The sequence below is a fragment of the Rhinatrema bivittatum genome, chromosome 7 (genome assembly GCF_901001135.1).
Source record: "Rhinatrema bivittatum chromosome 7, aRhiBiv1.1, whole genome shotgun sequence".
In the NCBI taxonomy this organism is placed as follows: Eukaryota; Metazoa; Chordata; class Amphibia; order Gymnophiona; family Rhinatrematidae; genus Rhinatrema; species Rhinatrema bivittatum.
In genome coordinates, this window is record NC_042621.1 from 142,135,928 (window position 1) to 142,154,750 (window position 18,823).

Consider the following 18,823-nt stretch of genomic DNA (forward strand, 5'->3'; position numbering starts at 1 on the left):
TACAGCACTTTCTACTTTTCTATATTAAACTGCACCTGCTAGTCAGTTGTCCAGTCTCCTCATCTCACAAGGTCCTTCTGCTGCTCCTTGCAACCTGCTGCTTTTTTTTTTTTTTTTTTAACAACTTTGAATAATTTTGTGTCATCTGCAAAATTTTGATCACCTCATTTGCTATTCTCTTTTCCAGATCATTTATGAATATGTTAAATAGCATTTGGAAAACTGACCATTTACTCCTCTGTTTCCAGCCCTGGGCAGATTGAATTGAGCCTTTAGTAAGTAATTTTCAAAGAAAAAGAAGAGGACAAATACTGTACTTCTTTTGGTTACTTGTTACCATATCTTTGAAAGGGGAAGAAGAAGGCCCTGTCAAAGGAGAGAGACACTTTAATCATTAGTCATCATTTTATAGTTATTCTTTTTTGCATTTTTTTTGTTTTATGAGCTTTATCCAGCAAAATGAAAACTGGACTGGAAACAATCACAATATGCTCCATACCAGTGAGAATCCAAAGGGCACGCACTTACTTATTATCAGGTATGTTACAGGAATGTGGCTAATGATATAATTCCCTCAGAGCTTATCAGTCTTCTTGCACAGATTGATGAACTAATAAATGGATCAAGAGAATAAACAGGACTGTGGCACAGTGAGACTGCAAGATAATACAGAGTTTGGATGGCAAGCCATCCAGATTAGGAATGTGTGTTTGTTTTTCCAAAAGGGCAAAACTCCACGAATGACTTGATTTTCAAGTTTGGTCCATTGAAACTGAGCCAAAACATCAAGCAATCCCAAAAATCTGAAAATGTTTTGGCTTGTTCACTTTGGGGTGGATTTTAAAAGGGTTTACGCGAGTAATATACGTGCGTAACCCTTTTAAACCCGCTCCTGTGAGCACCGAGCCTATTTTGCATAGGCCCGGCGATGCGCACAAGCCCCGGGACGCGCGTATGTCCCGGGGCTTGAAAAAAAGGGGCGGGGGCGGGACCGAAGCCTCCAGCACAGCAGCCGTGCCGGGGGATCGCATGCTGGCAACCTACGCCTGCCCAGAGGCAGGCGCAACTTCTTTAACAAAGGTGAGGGGGGGTTTAGATAGGGCTGGAGGGGCGGGTGGAAAGTTCCCTCCGAGGCCGCTCCGATTTCGGAGCGGCCTCGGAGGGAACGGGGAAAGCCATCGGGGCTCCCCTAGGACTCGGCGCGCGCAAGGTGGACAAGTGCGCACCCTCTTGCGTGCGCCGACCCCGGATTTTATAACAGCTGCGCGCCCATGTTATAAAATCGGGCGTAGATTTGTGCGCGCCGGGTTGTCTGACATTGTCCAAGATGCCCATCCAGAGTCTCCACCCTTGGGGAGGGAAACCAAGCGGTCGCCTGGAGCACCAAAATTATGGGGGCAGAAAAATTGCACTAGCACAAGGCCCAGAGGGTGCCGTGCCAAGGCCACAACCAAAGAAGGGGGCGCCATGCTGGAGCCACTGTCACCGGCAAGAGGAGTGCGGTGTTGAAGCTGCCACTGGTAGGTAAGTTGGGGGAAGGTGGTGCATAACCAAAGGTTTGCCTAGAGCACAAACTATTCTTACACTGGCCCTGAACCCAGTCATGATTTCCATCACGTCCCCTCTCAGCCGTCTCTTTTCCAGTCTGAAGAGCCCTAGCCTGCATAGCCTCTCATCATAGGAAATATGTTCATTCCCTTTATCATATTTGACTCCCCTCCTCTTCCTCTTTTCTAATTCTGCTGTGTCTTTTTTGAGATGGGGAAACCAGAACTGCACACAATACTCGAGGATACGGAGGCAATACATTTTCCATTTTATGCTCCATTTTAGATCATTTCTATAATTTTCTGAAATAAATAAAAATACATTTATTTTGCTTTTTTGACCGCAAATACACACCATGTACTGAGGTGAGGATTTCAACGTATTGTCCACATTACAGTAAATTGTAGCAGTATAGATGTGTGGTGTTTGTTAGCATTGCTATGTCAAGCCATGGAATTAGTTTGCATACTATTTGCAAGTAGTGAACACTGTTTGCCAAAAATGAATAAAAACAAAAAAACATAAACATTTTGAAAACAACGAAAGCAAAAAACAAAACAAAACAAAAAAATCCAAAAAATGAATCAAAATTTTACATTTTTTACCTGCACATCCCTAGAAAATAGGAGGGGAAAGGCTGGATTAGGGAGCAGAGTGGCAGTTCTCTGCTCTCTCGGTCTCTGTTTTATATTTAGCTCACACCTTTTTGTTGGTAGTTCAAGGCAAGTTATGTTCAGGTAAAGTAGGTATTTCCTTTTCCTCAGAGGGAAAAAATGTTAGGGCCTAATTTCCTAAGGCTTTTCTCCCATTCTGTGTCTATGGAAAAAATGTTTTGTAGAATAGGCCCTAAGATTGTACCTGAGGCAATAGAGGATGAAGTGATTTACCCAAGGTGGATTTGAACACTGGTTTCTTGGGGTTTTAAGATTGATGCTCTTACCACTAGGCTACACGTTGCAATGCTGCTTGTGGGTCCAACTGTGAGCAGGCTCTCACCTCCCTGCAGCCAGAGTGCTGCCGCTGGGGCCTTGCAGGTCTTTGCCTCGTGGCGGAAGCCGCCGCCCGTGCTGCTCCTCACGGCAGGAGTGCCACCGCTGCTCTCCCCTCCTGGCCCGTTGATGCTGCCGACTCTGTCCGGGCCTGGCTTCTGCTTAGGTGCGTGGCTGTGCCGCTCTTCTGTATTTAAAGGGCAAGCGGAGGGAAAAGCCCTGCAGCCCCAACTGATGATGTCATCCTTCGTCGTAACTTCAGCCCTATAAAAGGGCCCTTCATCAGTTCCTCAGGGCCTTCGCAAGGAGCTGCCTGCTCCTGGATTTCTTGTTTTAGCTCTTAGTTCCAGGAGGTTTCTGAGGTCCATCTTCGCTTCTTCAAGGGAGCTCCTTTGTCCTTCATTGTGTGTTCCTGGTCTCTCGACGGATCCTGCGTCCTGTTTATTCCTGCATTCAGATGTTCCAGTCTCTTCGGTTCCTGTGTCCAGATTTTCTTGTTCCTTCAGTTCCCGGGTCCGGATGCTCCAGCCTTGCTTCTTCCCACCGAATCCAGACTCCAGATGACCATCTGTGAGTCTAAGCCTGAATCCAAATCTGAATCTGAACCTGAGTCCTGTTCCTGGTCATTGGAGCCCTGTTCCGGTTGGATCCTCCTTTCAAGAGCAGCCCGGATTCCTCTCCCCTCCTGAGTTCCAGTCCTGAGCCTGTCCCGCTCTCCATGTGGTCCCTGACCAGCTGGTTCAGTTTGTGTAGAGCGCACAGTGGGACAGCGTGGTCCGTGACCAGCCCATGGGGGGCTGTGTAATGTGCACTGAGGGGCAGTGCCCTGTCCTACTCTCCAAGTGCCTTCATCTCGTCCAAAGTGCCTTCCCATGTCTTGTCCTTGTTCCAGCGTCATCATCTGTCCTCGACCTCTGTCCGTCCTGACGCACCTGCCGTTCCCATGTGGCAGGTCTGAAAGGGCTATTGAGTGGCCGGAGGGCTACCCCAGAGACAAGCATTGCATTGCTGGATCTCTTCTTGGTGCGTTCAGGTTCAGCAGAGGTCTGAGAGCTCCAAGTCTTCAGTCTGTCCTCCGTGCTCGGATACGTCTTGCCTGCCACAGCAAATACCCTGGTTTCTTCCTCTGGGGTTGTGCTGTGGTCTATGGGCACACTTTCTCGAGCAAGCAACTGCTCTCCCGCGCTTGCAATAGCTACTTTCCACTCCTTGAGGCTCATCCCCTTCCCTTTTCTTCCCTGCAGGCTGTCTGGAGGGGAGGTGCTGGGTAAGAACAGCCCAGCTGCTGTGCCTCTTAAGCCTGAAAAGAAGTGATGGAACTGTGTTCCAAGCTGTTCCCCCATAAATCAAGCCTTGGTTCACAAGAACTCCAAGCTCCTTTATCTAGTTGGTGACTCCCAATACAGAATCCACCATTTGTGTACCTGTAGTTGGGATTATTTTTCCTTATGTGCATCACTTTCCATTTTTTCTCATTCAATTTAATCTGCCATTCAGATACCCAGTACAATTCACTGCTTTTCTAACAAGTTGGAATAATTTTGTGTCATCTGCAAATTTGATTTCCTCCCTTGTTCCTTTTTCCAGATCATTTATGAATACGTTAAGCACAAGGCCCAGTACATATCCCTGTGTACTCCACTAATGACATTTTCCAAATGGAAACCTGACCATTTAGTCTTACCCTCTGTGTTTTCTGTCTTTTAACCAGTTCACCATCCACAGTAAGAAATATACTACATAAACACAGACTAGGCCAGAGCTTCATTTATATACCCTGATGTGCCCACATTAGCAGGAGGGAAAAGCACCATGCATACCAGTGTTGCATCACCACTTCAGCCAGCACTCACTCAGGACGTAGTGGAGGGGGAATTTAAAAAGCGTGCACCCACAGAGTTCTGATGCATCTGTCCTCTTGTAGATTCAGAGCATGTGACAGATGAATGGATGGACAGAAGTAAAGCCAAACACTTCATGTCCTGTGCTGTTACTGCCCACATGTCACATCTGTGCCCATTCAGCCACTTTTCAACGTGACCCTCATATTCCTTTCTTTCCCAAATGATTCTCTCTGCCTCGGACAGGCTGCAGATTCTAGCCTCTGTGTTTTACCCCTGAAAGTGGGCTGTTCAAAGGTTGCTCACCCTCACTGTGGGTAGAATAGCGCGTGATGTCCTACAGCGCATGTAATTGTATCTGCATTGTTTAGGTTAGGGGAGGGAAATAACAGGCATAGACGGCATTTTCAAATCTACGCTTGCTGTTTCCAGGGGGGGGGGGGGGGGAATATCAACAAAAAAGAGCAGGCACAGATACCCCCTGGAACATTTTCAAAGCAAAAGTTTATATCTATGCACATTTGCTTTAATTGCTAGTGCAAAACTTGCAGATAAAAAGTACATCTGGATTTTGTATTATTGCAGATAGTCTGATTGTTATCCCTTTGCTGGGATTAAAAAATAGACTTGAATTTGAAGACTGACATTAAGCTTAATTCTCTTTTTATTTCTCTCTCATTCCATCTGTCTCTTGCTTGGTAAAACATATACAAGTTGCTTGACTGTAATTAGCATTTGCAATTATTTCTTAAGTTGTTTTTCTCCCTGTGATGCAAATCCTCTTCTTTTCCTTCCCATTCTTGATTAAGCTCCTCTGCAGTCCCACACATTATTATCTAGTCTGTAGTCAAAGTAAATTAGAAGAAAGTATAATAGTGGAGAGGAATGCAGGAAAACAGGATTTGGTTAAGCTAAGGGTCCAAATTCAGTGCTCTATTTATCAAGGGCATGGGAAAATCCTTAGGAAATCCTTTGCCTCTTAAAAGCATGTTATGCAGGTTTGTAACTAAGAAGAAGTGATACCATCACATTCAATCAGGACGTCTGTACTTTATCCCAGCAGCACACTTGGGACTGTGTGTATGATCGGAGGGAGAAGCAGGGGTGGGGAATAGAGGGAACAACTTCTGGTGGCCTAGGTGACCAGTGTGCATGTAGGGAGGAAAAAGGAAAGGCCATAAGCTGGAGGAGCCAAGATCTCTTAGCCAATCTTTCCCTAAACAGTTCGGATATGTAGTTTAACACCTGTAATAACAGTCACAGACAATGTTTAAGGCCCATTTCACCCCATAAAATAACACAATGTCAAAAGGCCAACATGACATTTTTCCCTTTTCATTAAATAACGTGGGGAATAGAGTTTGATGAATATGTAAGGGGCTCTAAATATCCCTTACTAATGAGGCACGGGTCTCCACGGAGGCACATTGCAAATGATGTCAGAGAAGGAGTAGTGTTGTTCAGACGATTCCAAATGGGAAATGCCTGAAGGGTTTGGTGGATTAAATATAGTCAAGGAGCTCAGAAGCGTCTGTCTATTTCTGGCTCTCTTCTGAAGGAATCCAGGGCTCAAGGCAGGAGCGCCAAGGCCTCAGAGAGAGAGAGAGAGAGTGGAGCACAGAGCAGCCGGGAGGGGCTTTAAGCTGGAATCTGATGCAGATTCCCAGTGACAGGGAGTAATTTCCGTGCTCCTTGGTCCAGTGGAAATTTTTCACCAGTGTGTGCACCAGTGTGCATTCAGGAGCAGAACAAGCTCCAGGCTGTGTGTCTGCAGCAAAGAGGCTATCATGCATGTGAGAACCATCTGTCAGGCGTGGCCTGACCGAAAAAAGGTTGAGAACCACTGCTTCAAGGTGTTCTGAAGGGGTTTCTTATATACTCCCTCACAAAGAGTTACAAAATGATCCAGAAATAAGAAAATATCTTGTCCCTTCTTAAGGATATTCTCTATGGCACTTTTTACTAGAAAGGAGACTAGTTCTTGCATATGACTGATGTATCAAAAAAACACAGACTATAATTTTACACTCAGATGTTGAAGCCATTGCTCCTAGGATAGCTGAATGAATCTCTGTAATATCTCTTATCCTTGGCCATCACCCAGTTTTCACTATTCCCGATTCCTCAGTTTGCCGGCAACTCTATTCCTATTTCACAGACAGCTTGAAATCTTGGTATCACCTTGGACCCAAAACTAACTATGATTCCCCAGATTAAAACAGTAGTCAAAAGTTATATTCAGAGGTTGCAGGGGAAAAAAGAGAGAGAGTGGGAGTGTGCAAGGGAGCATGCATGTGTACCTATGAGTCAGTGGGTGCAAGGCAGTGTGTGTGTGACAGTAGGCGTGACTGAGTGCATGTGTGTATGTGTGTGTGTCAGTGGATGCATGCCTGTGTGTGTATGTGAGTAAATGTGTCAATGGGTGCAAGGAAGTTTGTGTGTGTGTGTGTGTGTGTGTCAGCATGTGTGTGAGGGAAGAGAAAGTTTGTGCAATTCCTCACCACCACTAATCCAGAACAATCTCAGGGTGTCTGGAAAGTATAGAAAGCAGGAGATTTTTTTTTAATTCTTACTGGTTTTAATTATTGAATATTATCTGAGGTCTGCTGTTTTAAAATATTTTATTGTTTTTTGGGAAATTTTTTAAAGTTTCATCTGAGTTTAATTATTGCATATTCAGCTCTTTTGAAATATTTTTATTAGTATGGCTTTACTATTGCTGATTTATATTTCTTGATTTCATTTGATATTTTATGAGGAATGGTAATGTTTCTCTTTTTCCATTGTTGCACTTTATACAGGATTTAGGCCTGGATTCTCTAAGATCGCAGACCTTAGAGAATCCGGCAGTAGCAGGGGGCAGTCTTGCAATAGCCGGCAGTGATGGCACCTCCGTGGTGCCATCGCTGCCGGCTTTTGTGTGTGGGCTTTTGTGTGTGGGTGTCTTTCTCCCTAACACAGAAAGACACCTATACACACTCTTTATGACACACCCAAACACTGAGAGTGAGAGTGTATGTGTGGGTGTCTTCGTGTCAGAGAGAGAGAGGCACCCTCATGTACTCTCAGACACAAAGTGGGTGTGTGAAAGTGTGTGTAGGTGTTTGTGTCTGAGAGATGGTGTGTGTCTCTGACACTGGCTGGCAGTGTGGGTGTCACATTACTTGGCAACTGGTTCAAGAACTGATTGGTTGGCAAGAGACTTTAATACCAGCCCATGAATCCAAGATATATGTGAAGAGATGGGGGCAGATGGCAACCAATTGCATGGATGGAAGAGAGCGCACAGCTCTGTTTGCTCACCCCTGGTCTAGGATATGTTCTACCCTAGGAAAAATGTGAAATTGGTGTTGCAGATGTTTTGGCTCAATTCTGCCAGGCTTCAGGTCACATCATATACCTCTGAAGGGTCAGTTTGGTGTGCTTTTGGGAACTGTTGAAACACATCCTGCAGGGAAAGTGCACAAGGGAGTCAGACAGATACCACGTGGGCTGGTTTTGAAAAAAAAAATCCTCTGTGTTGATATTTTCCTGCAATCCGCCCCAGTTGTGTGGCTTTAAGCACTGATGAGGACAACCTTGGTGGATAGGAAAATTTTCATCAGCCTCAATTTTCTGGTATTCTTGGAGGATGGTAGCTTTACAGAAGAAGCAATGTTTACCAGCAAAGGAAATTAAAAGACCGGTGTACTATGGGAAAAATGCTTAGGCCATCTGGTCCTATAACTGGTTTAAAAATAACAAAATTACTAAGTAGAAAAGACACACAGAAAGGAAGGAGTAGATACATGGATGTTTAGTCTCCTGGAAACAGTTGTCTCGGTCCCAACCTGTTATTTTCCATACAAATATGTGTTCAGTAATTTTAAAAACAAGTTAGAGTTTATATTAGAAACGGTGTGGCAAATCTTTCCTGAAAATTACAAGGAAAACACCTACATTCTGAAAAACAGAGGTAGAAACCCACAAATTTAGAACAGAGGAACTCTGGGGCTTCAGCAGAGAAAATGTTTACGGATAGATTTGTGGTGCAGGAGGAAACTGCAGGAACTCTGAAAATAGAAATGAAAGGAAGTCTAGTGTCGTGGGTGATTGGAGAGACCGGACTCAGTGACAATGGAACAGTGGGGAGGAGTATCCAAAGAAAAGGATTTACTTAGAAAATCTCTAATTGTGGCAGACTGTATTTGTACACTGGGAAAAGTCGGACTTCATGCTTTTGAGCAAGTTCACACTCTCTTGGAATTCAGAGTATGGGCTTTACTAGAAGGGGCGGATTTTCAGAGCCCTGCTCGCCGGTGAGCCTATTTTACATAGGCCTACCGGCGCGCGCAGAGCCCCGGGACTCGCGTAAGTCCCGGGGTTCTCCGAGGGGGCGTGTCGGGGGCGGGCCCGGTCATCGTGGCGTTAGGGGGCGTGTCGGCAGCGTTTTGGGGGCGGGCACGGGGGCGTGGCTACGGCCCGGGGCGGTCCGGGGGCGTGGCTGCGCCCTCCGTACCCGCCCCCAGGTCACGTCCCGGCGCGCAACAGGCCCGCTGGCGCGCAGGGATTTACTTCTCCCTCCGGGAGGCGTAAATCCCCGGAGAAAGGTAAGGGGGGGGGGTGTAGACAGGGCCGGGCGGGTGGGTTAGGTAGAGGAAGGGAGGGGAAGGTGAGGGGAGGGCGTTAGAGGATTCCCTCCAAGGCCGCTCCGATTTCGGAGCGGCCTTGGAGGGAACGGGGGTAGGCTGCGCGGCTCGGCGCGCGCCGGCTATACAGAATTCATAGCCTTGCGCGCGCCGATCCAGGATTTTAGTGGATACGCGCGGCTCCGCACGTATCTACTAAAATCCAGCGTACTTTTGCTGGCGCCTGATGCGCCAGCAAAAGTACGCCTATTCGCGTTTTTTGAAAATCTACCCCGAAGTGTAGAAGCGCTGCATATGACATTGTAATATATGTATTTTACATGTTCTGGTACACCGCTTTGAGCTTGAGTTGCAGCACATAAAAGTAATAAATAAATAAACTCCTTGATTTACGGATTCCTCAAGCAGGTACCAAGAAATTTAAGAGCAAGGAAATTAAAAGATAATCTAGTATTGCTTGCTAGCTATGGCATAGATTCATTGAGCCGTGAAGTTTTATCATGGGAGGGGGTCCCACTATTATGAGGGAAGGTGTCACTGCAATAGTGGGGCCCCTCCCCTGTAAAAACCATGTGGCTCTATGGCGCGTTCTTTTATCTCGAGGGACAAAAGAATGCGCCTATTGGCCATTTAATGCAAATGGAAACCCCAGCCTCAAGGGACTGCCTTCATCTTAAAGGGCCACTTCCCCCATAAAATGTCTCTCAGCCACATGGGGAGGTTGAGTGGAGGTCAAGGCTGACCCCACTTCAACACAGGGCCACCACTCAAGGCAACCCAGATTCCCCCAAAGTGATAAAAAAGTAAAAATGTAGCCGTGCAGTAGCAGCTCCAGCCCCCTGACCCACCTTCCCCCGAAGACCACAAGTTATACAGAGACCCCCCCTTGCCCCTTCTCCCAATAGCACAAGTTATACAGAGTTCCCTCTTGCTCTCCAACCGCCCAAATTCCAACATACAAGAGGGTCCCAGGTCCCTGACACCCCCCCCCCAAAAAAAAAAAAAGTTAAATTCCAAAAAAGAGGGTATGCTGGGTAGGGGGATATCACAACTTTTCTGTATGTGGCCTCTCTTGCCAGGAGTCATAGTAGGAAAATGGTGTAGGAGCACGGCCTGTAGAGAAGTCACATCTGCTCAAAGCCCAGCCTCGATGTTGATAAGAGCATTACTGTTGTTGAATAATGATGCTGTGACTGGAACAACAGCACAAGGATTTCTCAGGACCTGTGTACATATTTGTGTTTTTGAAGACAGAATAAAGGTTGTTCTCACCACTTTGCTGAAATCAGAGCTCCGTGTTTACATTCCTCGTGTTGATCGAATCCCAGTTTGACATGGAACCAGTCAATAAATTGTGCCTTCCTCTGCTACTAATTTGGAGTCATTTGGTTTGGAAGTAATTCAGCCATCCAAACCTTTTTTTTTCCTGCAAGCAGACATCACTTGTTTGAGTTGGCCTTAAAGCTTGTACAAGGATCTTCAAAAAGTTCCAGTTTCTCACCTGTGATGGAAAAATATGAACAAATCACTTTTTTATAAACTTGCTAGTCATTTTGGATAGCACTGATGTCTCCTTTAGCCATAGATGTGAATTTCCTGGGCATGCAGATTATACAGTCATATTAAACTTTTTTTTAACCTGTTGACATTGTTATGTATGCTGAAAATGCCTTCATCAGCATTTTCATTTCAGCAATTACATAAAAAGATATGTGCACATATATTGGGCACATGGTAACAGACAGCGAAAAAGGATAGATTAGCACAAGTTTGAAACTTGTCATCCAGAGGGTAAGTCATCAAGGTTTCTATGACGTGAAATGAATGCCTTCTCTGCCAGCTGTAGGACACCAGGAGTTGCAGACTTCCGAAATACATCCAAGTCTTTTGTAGCTGGGGTATGGCCACTTATGCAGATTCAAGAACCTTTTTTTAAAATAAAGATGAAATTTTTCTACAGGGACTTCACCAGGGGTAGATTGTAGGAAAGTATCAGCCCAGTGGAAATTTTCAAAATCTGCCTAAAGGATACCCATCTGGCTCTCTCGTGCACTTCCTGTGCAGCACATGTTTCAACGGCTCCTGAAAGTAAGTCAAGCTAAACCTTGAGAGATACATCATTTGACCTAGAGCCTGGCACAACTGAGCCAAAATAACTCCAACATAAATTTCACGTTTCTTAAATAACTAGAGTACACTTTAGACTGGGGTGAGCAAACTGAGCTGAAGTCCCCCTTCCATCCATTCAGTTGGTTGGCTCCCTCCCCCCAAATTTGGTTAAATGTTATACACAGACACACATAGATAGATAGATAGATAGATATAGATATATATCCTGAATTCCTGGGCAGGTGTTAAAATCTCTTGCCAACCAATTAGCTCTTGAGCTAGCTGTCAAGCAATGAAGCAACCACACTGCCAGCCAGTGTCAAGCACACAAACATGCATTCTGCTGTTGTGCTACTGCTCATGTGCTCATTAAGTGAGGTCCCCCCAGGCCAGCATTTCTGCATCATTATATAAAGTTCTTGCTTGCTGCCAGCCCTTCTCCAGTCTGCAGCAGTCCTTCCCATTCCCATTCTCCAGCAGACTCACTGATTCCTTAGGCAAATGTCCTTCTTAGAGCTCAGTCCAGCCACCTTAGAAGCCTCACTAACACTCTTCAGGCACATCCTCTTGGCTCACCTCTCCCTTTCCGGGACTGTAGCTTGCCTCCACTTCTTTGCCTCTGCCCTTTCTCCCCCACCACATTCCCATTGACTGTGTGTAGGGACCTTCGTTTTCATTTTTCCCAGAAATTGATTTGTGTTTATTACAACAAGAACAAAACTGGGATAAGTCAGAGGAAAAAAATGTCTCGTCATTTATCCTGGTAAATATAATTTTTGCACTTGCTGTTATAAACATTTATCAATTCCTGGGAAAAATAAAATAAAAACTGAAAATGAAGGTCCCAAACTGTGTGCAACCCAGAGTCTACTTCTTTTATTGTTCCCCAGGCTCTGCTCTGTCTCACTGCTTCAGGGAGTGGGGACTAGAAGTGATCCATGCTACTGGTTTCCTCTGAAGCTTAAAAAAAAAGAAAATGAAGCCGTGCCTAAGATTGCACCCATCACTGCTGCAGCTGAGTCTGGAGAGAGCTACTGACCCAAAGCAGCACAGCTCCAGATGGAATGCTGCTTTCTAATATGGAGCCTGTGCAAGAGTGAACCTCATAGACTTCCACCCACCAATGGGTCCCACCCTGCCCTCCCTATACACAACTAAAAGTTATGCATTTATAACAATAGATTTTACATGTAAAAGGATAGAGTACAGTCTTCTGAGGAAAAATATCACATACAGCAACATGTATATTATATTTGAATGTGCTGCTACGGTGCCAACCAGAAAACCCTACAAAAAAAGACATTTGTAACCCATATAGCAAGGGTGGCCAACTCCCAACCTCAAGAGCCACAAACATGCCTGGTTTTCAGGATTTCTACATTAAATATTCTTGAGGTATATTTGAGTATAATGGAGGCAGTATATGCAAATCTATCTCATGCATATTTAATTGTGAATAATCTGACAACCAGACTTGTTTGTGGTTCTTGAAGACCAGAGTTGGCCATCCCTGCCATGGCATTAAGTCTACTGTAATGCACATTGGGTGTGGGTAAGCCCCAGAAAGCCATAAATAAAATGAATTACAATGACAATAGAGTATACCTCTCATTCCAAAACAGCACTAACTGCCAGCACTCAAACAGTAACAACCTTGCCTGTGAAAAGACAACACTGCAAATATTACATCAGGTTCTAGAATACCAATACACCTCTTATTACGAAAACATACAAATCCCTACACATGCAGAACACAGACAGATCCTTGCTAAATTAAGAATAAAAAGACTATAAAGCATATATACAAATATGCAGACAAAAAAATGAACTGGAAACCACAATTCTGTATGTTGTACCACAATGGAAAAATAGAAACCTCATCATTCCTCAGTAAGCATCAAACAATAAAACCAAGAAATAGAAAATATCAATCATAATAGTAAAACCATATTAATAAAAATAATAAATATTTCAGAACAGCTGATGAATAATATCCATATTCAATAATTAAAAACTCACATAAAAATTTAAAAGTTCACCAATGCCAACAAAGTCTTTACAAACAGCAGACACATTAAATAATAGTTAAAACTAATGTGGATTGAAAATCCCCTGCTCTCCATATATGAGAACTTTTTAATCCAGTCAACCTGAGATTATTGATTAGTTAGGGACTGGGGGTGTACACAAACTTTCTGTTCTCTCCCACATACACTCACATGTATGCAATCACACAAATACACACTCCATCACACTCACATGCTCACACCCTCAGGCTCACAGACACACATACTTACACATGTATGCTCAGGAACACACACATGTACACTCATGCTCACAACACATACTCGCTCATGCATACACACACACACACAAACACACACATGCTCACCACACACATGCTTATGGACACAAACACTCACTCACATGCATGTTCATAGACTCATACACACTTGCTCCCACATACTCAGACACATACACACACACTCTTGCTCACAGACACACATACTTGATCACATACATGCTCACACACACACATACTCACACACACTCATTCATGCACTTACAGACACACACACACATACTCAGATACACACACACTTTTGCTCACTCACTTGCTCACCCACACACATACGTTCACTTGAATTCTCACAGACACACACGTGTACTCAGAAACACATTTTTTATCACACGCATACTCACAGACACTCAGTAACACACATTTGCTTATACACACATTCTCACTCACACAGATGCTCATATACACATGCTTGCTCACTGACACACATGTTCACTCACACCCATGCACTCACACACATATGCTCACTTGACACACTGTCACACACACACATGCTCTCACTTACAGTTCAGTGACTCACTTTATAAGTAAAAAAAAAAGTTTAACTTACATTGGTAGTGGGGGGAAACAGGCAGGGCCCTAGGAGAATGAGTAGGCTATTAGTTAATGCTTTCAGAAGAGGTAGGAACAGGCAGGCAGAGGATAATCAGCAGAGGAAAGGAATAGAGTGCATTGAGGCAGTGATAGGAGGTCTCTGAACTGCTTCCTGCTGGGAGAAGTAGTGCAGGTATAAGGGGAAGCAGCTGAATGTTTCTGATGCTGCTGCATGTCTGCGAGAACATAGAAACATAGAAATGACGGCAGAAGAAGACCAAACGGCCCATCCAGTCTGCCCAGCAAGTTTTGCACTTTTTTTTCTCATACTTATCTGTTACTCTTGGCTCTTAGTAACCTTTTGGTTCTATTTCCCTTCCACCCCCACCATTAATGGAGAGAGCAGTGTTGGAACTGCATCTAAGGGAATTATCTAGCTTAGTTAGTTAGGGGTTGTAACCGCCACAATAAGCAAGCTATACCCATGCTTATTTGTTTACTCAGACTAAATAATTCAGTCCTTGTTGGTTGTTGTCTGTTTATAGATCCACTTTTCTTCATTTCCCCTGCTGTTGAAGCAGAGAGTTATGCTGGATATGCATTGAAAGTGAAGTATCAGACTTTCTCCCCTGCCGTTGAAGCAGAGAGCTATGCTGGATATGCATTGAAAGTGAAGTATCAAACTTTCTCCCCTGCTGTTGAAGCAGAGAGCTATGCTGGATATGCATGATGTATCAGTCTTTCTCCCCTGTCATTGAAGCAGAGAGCTATGTTGAGAGCTCTTGTGGTGAACAAGTGCACCCTTAACCCCCCCCCCCCCCCGGGACAGGGCGACCCTGACAGATATACGCAGAACTAACTGCTTCCTTGAGCTACTTCGCAATCGTGGCTCGTGACGCTTTGTGCCCCTTCTTTGGACTGCTCCAAAGCACAAACAGAAGATCCGAGAAGTGGAAACTATTCGTGACCTTCAGGTACCTGAGTAATGTGCACCTCACATCCAAGCGTGGCACCGATGGATCCACTTTATGGAAAGACGGAAGCTCCACTGACTGACTGATTTAAGTGGAACGACATAACTACCTTCAGCAGAAAATGAAGGAACAGTTCTCGATGAAACACCCGAATGTGAAATTCTCAGAAAAGGCTCCCTACAGGACAAAGCCTGAAATTCCAAGATTGTCAAGCCGAATAAATCTCCACTAAGAAAACCACCTTCAAAGTGAGATCCTTTAGCATTGCTCATCTCGGTAGTTCGAATGGGGCCGCAAACAAGCTCTTAAGGACTACGTTAAGGTTCCAAATCGGAGGACGCAAATGCTTTGCTCCCCGGAGAAAAACATACCACATCTGGATGGACAGCTAAATTAGAACCCCGAACCTTGCCTTGGAGAGAGCCAAAGACTGCTACCTGAACTTGGAGGGAATTGAAGGATAACCTCTTTACTAATCCATTGTGCAGAAAAGACAATCTGAACCACTGAGCCTTGCAAAGGATCTATTCCTTACTCCATGCACCAGGCCTCAAACACTCGCCATACCCTCAGATAAGCCAAGGAGGCAGAAGTCTTTCTGGACTGAAGAGAATAGCCTATGGGGTCCCTACCTTGGCCACAGAGAAAATTAAATTTGGTACTATCAAGCGGAGAGCCTCAGAGGAAGCTCCCGCTAGGTAAGAAGAGCTGCTGCAAGGGTCTCGTGTTGATCATGGTGGCTCTGCAGGCATGGGGCCACTGCGAACAACATCAGGCATGTGATTGACTTGATCAGTCCACTGGGGAAGCCCTACTTAGCTAATCGATCTCTGGACATCACTCCATCTAACAATTATATCAAAATCATCATCATCTTTAGTATCAAAATCATCATCATCTTTAAGTGTAACCCTTTTCTTGGGAGGGGCATTTTCCTTCCGGGCACACAAAAAGAATTTATAAATTGGGGCTGTAAGTTATGAATTGGAGAGTGGACCCCTGTTCCAAGGTAGAGTCAGTACTGCCGAGAAGGGAGTTAACCCTTGTCGGTCTCTACCGTCGGATGGCAAGGCCTGTTGGAGAGGTAGAGCTGAAGACTTCACCCTGGAAGCTCGTGAACCCCCCCAGGAGGAGCCCGTAGGGGCACGGCTGCTGGGACTTAGGAGACTCCCTGAAGATGGTCTGGATGCAGGCGCCTCCTGCAGGTCATGGTTTCCAGACGGCTGGTGCCTCCAGCAGGTCGTGAGAAGTCGGGGAGTATACTTGAAGAATAGTCCCAGTCCAATCCAAGGGTTGAAGTCCAGAGAAAGGTCGAGAGCCGGTCCAGGAGCAGACGGGAGAATGGTCCGAAGCCAATCCAGGAACAAGAAGGAGAAGGGTCCAGAGCCAGTCCACGTCAAAGCCAGAAAATCACTACCACCAGTCCAAGGGTCAGGAGCCAAAGAATCAGTCCAACGGGGAGAAGAGCAGAAGTGGGGCAAGAAGCGGATCCAGAACACCAAACAGGAAACCAGGAACTGAGCCTCAATACCAAGGCAAGGTCTGAGGAGCAGACCTTGCCTTAAATACCTGAAAGAAGGGAGGAGTCCTCAGGAGGGAGCCACGACATTTCCTGTTGTGGCCCCTTTAAATCTATTCTTCAGCCCCGCGCGTGGCCCTATGTAGCCACAAATTGGGAGGAGTCATCGCAGCCCTGCTGGGCTCCGCAGCCGGCCCGGGCAGCGGCCAAGGCCGCGAGAGGAACGCCGAAGGAGGCTCCCTGCTCCTGCAGGAGCCCCCGAGTCCACCCTGCCTCGCGGGTGAGTACTTGTTCCCGGCCGCGGGCTGCCGCGGCCGGCGGTCATAACACTGTATTCCTTTGCCACCTGTTTCCTCCTCATTGTGACCCCAAGCGAGTCCTTTCTAGGGGGGAGGGGGGGGGGGGAACCAGTGTTTCTAGCCCAGATGGTGCAGTGTTTTCCTTTGTATGTTCTTTGTTGGCTGAAATGATGATGTGGTGGTGCTTGGCTGAGACAAATGAAACAGGATACAGGTCTGGGTGTTCAAATAAAAACGTTTATTGATTTCTTCAAAAGAAATCAATGTCTATGTGAAATAAAGAAGCTTACAGATGAGTGTCCTTTCTCTGTATATGTACCAGTGACTCAGGCTCCTGGGTGATTCTGAACTCTCCTGAACTGAGAGTTTCAGCATCCCAGACTCTAGGGAGATCCTATGCTATGAGGAAATCCCCTTAGAGGTTGAAACTGTCCTACCTGAGGTCCAGAAGACTTTAGATAATGTACCCAACCTACACCTGTGTCTCAGTGAGAAGATCCCCTGGAGGGTCTTCAAGTCTGCTCCTTGTTCTGCAAAATTGTTCCTTTTATTTTTCCTGTCCTTGACATCTTATTGGGAAAGGTCTGAGGACTAAGCTGATACAGCCCCAGCTGAGGAAGGTAGCAAAAAGAATTTCCTCAGAATCAAAACCTGGCGAAAATCTCTAACAGCATCAAAATCTTCTCTGTACTCTCAAGGTGGCCTCAGACCTGCAGGATAAGCCTGGCAGGGATTTCCCTTAACCAAACTCTTCACCTATGAAAAGGAGCTCTTTCCTCTTCAAGAGCTAAATCAAAAGACCACACCTATTCTTCTCTCATTCCCTAGTTACAAGCGGGGTCCACCCACTCAAGCTGCCTCTAGAGGAGGAGCTGAAATGTGGTATGCCCTCTAGCTGGTTAGCATCTGTAAGGACCTAAGGACCTCCCCCCAAAAAACAAAATTTGTGGAACGTGCATGTATCATGTACACGGAGTAACACATTTTGAGATAGTTCAAACATTTTAACATCTAGAGAGAGTAAGCGATAACCATACCCAGTCTCACTACTTGGAGGTGCATTCACCAAGAGAACCAACATCCAGTGGAGGCTTGAGACATTAGGTCCTACTGTAACATTTAATATTTATACATTACATCATGTACCAAGAAACTCCAGTTTTTCTCTACTTCGGAGAGCTCCACCCCATGAGTCATCACCCACACAACCCCATTGATTCTTTAGTATGGCAGCAGCAACTACCATGATTTACTACAATTTCCAAAAACATTATCACTCTGTGAGTTTCCAGGGAAAAACTCAGAAACAACAGGCATCCAAGTCTCTTCAACTTAAAACAGGGGTAGGAAACAATGAGTGTTAAGTCCCCGTCTGCCTAGCAGCTGCAAGACTCATCCAGGACTTAGGAGTGCTCAGTTCCATCCCAAATGAAACCCCATACCATTAAAAAGGAACAACTAGAAAAATTTCAAGTGTACATCAATAGGCATCTCTGTGGGGAATACCAACCACTCACAATCAATAAACCATGAACATTTTCATACAATATAAATTTACACCTTTGAGGACTTCCAGCGGGAATGTCTCTGCTTCCAATATCCACAGCTCCATCTCCTCATACATGACCTGTTGTTGAATTTTATATCTTCTTCTAGTAGGATTTTCTTTGTTTTTTTGTAATTACAGTTGTTGTAACTACCCAGGGTTTCTAATATTCCTCACTAGATTCTAAAGCTTTCTGGATGGTTCCTGCTGTCCAGGGTTCACTCCAAGTTTAGGAAGTTCTGTGTAAAGTGCAGAACCCTTGCCCTCTGCAAGCAGCCCCTGAAAGGAGGAGTACTGAGGGGGATGAGGTCATGTTTGTTGCAGAGCTCATGCAGGCAAACTGGAGCTGAGTGCTTTACAATTATCCTTCCCGTTAAGGGAGGGAGAGCAGAGGGGGAGATGGGAGTTGGTGCAGTAAAGGATGAGATAAGGTAGAAGGTACATTCTCTCCACCTGGGGATGGGTAAGGTGTCGAGA

At 45.3% G+C, this 18,823-nt stretch overlaps 1 long non-coding RNA gene across 1 annotated transcript in view; it reads right to left on the reverse strand.

Moving 5' to 3' along the window:
* LOC115096126 overlaps positions 1 to 18,823 on the reverse strand; it is a 35,636-nt gene that overhangs the window by 8,231 nt on the left and 8,582 nt on the right. Inside the window, exon 2 of the long non-coding RNA XR_003857982.1 lies at positions 10,279 to 10,507. This is a non-coding gene — a long non-coding RNA (uncharacterized LOC115096126). The remainder of the gene's footprint in view (positions 1 to 10,278; positions 10,508 to 18,823) is intronic.